Raw genomic sequence first — 2,735 nt, forward strand, 5'->3', positions numbered from 1 at the left:
GTATATATATGTATATATATATGTGTGTGTATAGAGATATATACACATATATATGTGTGTGTATACACACACACATACACACACACACATATATATATATACATATTTGGCCTATGGCCGTTTGCTTTTTAAGTGGCAGCTGAAGTTTCTCTCACAGCTATATTCCATATCACCTCTGTCTGTAACGCTCATTCATTAAGAATTTTTTGTAGTTTACTTAGGTAATCAAGGATAATCTCTCTAAATTGCCAATTAGAAACATTAATTTCATCCACTTTGTAAGCTAAAATAATCACAGTGCCCGTGTGTGTCTTAGGATAGTCTTGGTGTTGTCTAGGAGCACAGGAACAAGTTCATTTTCTTTGCTGATTAAAGGATTAAAAGCCAGAGACTAAGTGTTAAAGGAGACCTTGGGACATGCCAGTGGCATCCTCTTTTGTGGGTCTTCATCTCATTAATGGAGCAAAATAGAGTCAAATGAAATCTCTAGGACAATTTGTTAGTGTCTAAAAGAAAAACTCCAGGGCAAGCAAATAAGAAATTTCAGTTGCCCCAAGGAAAGGAGGGGGATGGAGAAAAGAAGGAAAAAAATGGAAAACCAAACCAAACCAACCAACCAACAAACAAAAAAACAAGCCATGTCATTTGAGATGAGTCTGTGTGAAGGTCAACCACTTGGTGGAGAGAGGAGCTTTAGAAAACTGAGTAAAGCATTGGTGAGATGGTTCAGCAGTTAAGAGTACTTACCGTTCTTGCAGACATCCTAGGCTTGGTGGCCAGTATAGCTTATAAATGTTCACAACATTCCACAGCAATTCTGTCTGCCACCTTCTTTCATTTAAGGATTCTTGTAAAGACAGCATCTATCCAGGTAATCCAGGAGATTTGACACCCTCTGATCTTGGTGGGCAACAGGCATGTACACACAGGCAAAACACTTATACAAGTAAAATAAAAGCATTTTTTTTTTTTAAAAAAAGAGTAAGCTCATCTAAAGTGTTGGGAAATTTAAAAGCATACTTAGACTATAGCTGAGAAAGGAGGAAGACAGAAGGAAAAGGAACAGTTAACAATCTTCTGAGTAAAAACGTAGAAAGTCAGACAAAACCAATCAAACCTTATGGTGGCTTGTATGGACTGCATGCACTAGGGAGCAGGAATTCTAAGAAGAAGAAAAAAAAAATCCACAGTGATAAAAGGTGAACCTTCCTTTCTAGGGGTGAACAAAGACATGTTTCCACCTAGAGGTGGATTTCATATTTTTACTATAACAGTCTGTCTGCCACAAACCTTAATCTTTCTCATAGTTTGTAGAGTTGAACACACAATGTCTTTTGGGGAACACCTGCATGTATTTTTCTGATACTTTCAAAGGCTCATTCTGGTTGCAGAGAGGTGGCCTTGGGGTGGGGCACTTGGAGAGGGTATTGTGGGCTTAAGCAAAGATAAAGCAAGTATAACTTCAATAACAAAGTGGTTTGGGTCAAGGGGACACTTAGAGATGGATGACTATATGGAGGGAAGGATGTTGCCATTGAAAAATCCCCAAGCCCAGTTCAACTAAGGCCTATGTTGGATGCTAGACCTCCAGATACCCCCAATACCTTGGAGACATGTTATGTTGTACAAGGATAAAGTAATGGGACATCATACAAAAGACACGAAGACATTCTGGAGAGAGCACTGGACACAGGGAAAAAAAGTCATTACTCACCAGTGTATCAATGGCACAAGACAGTAAACTGTTAATCATCTATCATTATTTGAATTGTTTTTATAAGCTAACATGTTCTATTCTGCTATGTATCTCAAATATGAACTAAGGAAGATTGAACTAAGTTCATCTTCTAGTGATTAAATATAACTTTGATAGCAGGCATACCTGAAGGACTTGGCCTGGCTCATGCCTTTGAGTCAGCATCATGACGATAACACATGAGACAATCAATACTAGATACTATGTTCTCTTCCTGGCCCGAGTGGGTAATCTACATGCCTAAGGGCTCTGATTCAGGAGTAGCAAAAACAAAAACAAACCAAAACAAAAACCAAAAAACAAAACAAAACAAACAAACAAACCCTCTTGACTGGCTTCTAGAAGTTTCCTTGACTACAAAAAAATGTATTTTCCTCCTCAGGATTGCTTTAGAGATTAGAGGGTAGGCAAAACAAGTTTTGTGTTATGTCTAAATTGCAGGAAATGGAATTGATGCTAAGAGGTGGGAAATAGTAAGCTTATTTCCTTTCCCCATCTGAAGGTAAATAACGTGCAACCAGACTGAGGGTATTTAATTTCTGTTTAGATGTTAATAGTTTCCTATTAACCTGATGAAGCCAGCACAGAGGAGGCTAGAATAGAGGATAGAATGCCTTTGGGAGACACTCCATCAAATCTCTCAGCCAGGATTTCTGCCGAGTGAAACTATTAGGTTATCTTGAGCTTGGATGCCTACAGAAAACATCAGGCCAAGGGATGGGCAAACATCTCTATCTGAACCTTTATGTTGTGCAGTAAAAAGCCAGTGGATAGGAATACAATGATGTATCATGTGATTCATTGTATCTAAAACTCTTTGAAGCCTGCTATTAACTCCACACATAGAAACTATCTCCACCGCTGATGAATCAACTTTGTTTGGCATCCCACAGGCCCATGTCTCCTACATTTGGCCTCACTGTAGAAAGTGCCTTGAGGTCTCTTTATTGTGATGGAGGAAAAGGAGGAGGAGGAAGGG

This window comes from Mastomys coucha, chromosome X (genome assembly GCF_008632895.1).
Source record: "Mastomys coucha isolate ucsf_1 chromosome X, UCSF_Mcou_1, whole genome shotgun sequence".
In the NCBI taxonomy this organism is placed as follows: domain Eukaryota; kingdom Metazoa; phylum Chordata; class Mammalia; order Rodentia; family Muridae; genus Mastomys; species Mastomys coucha.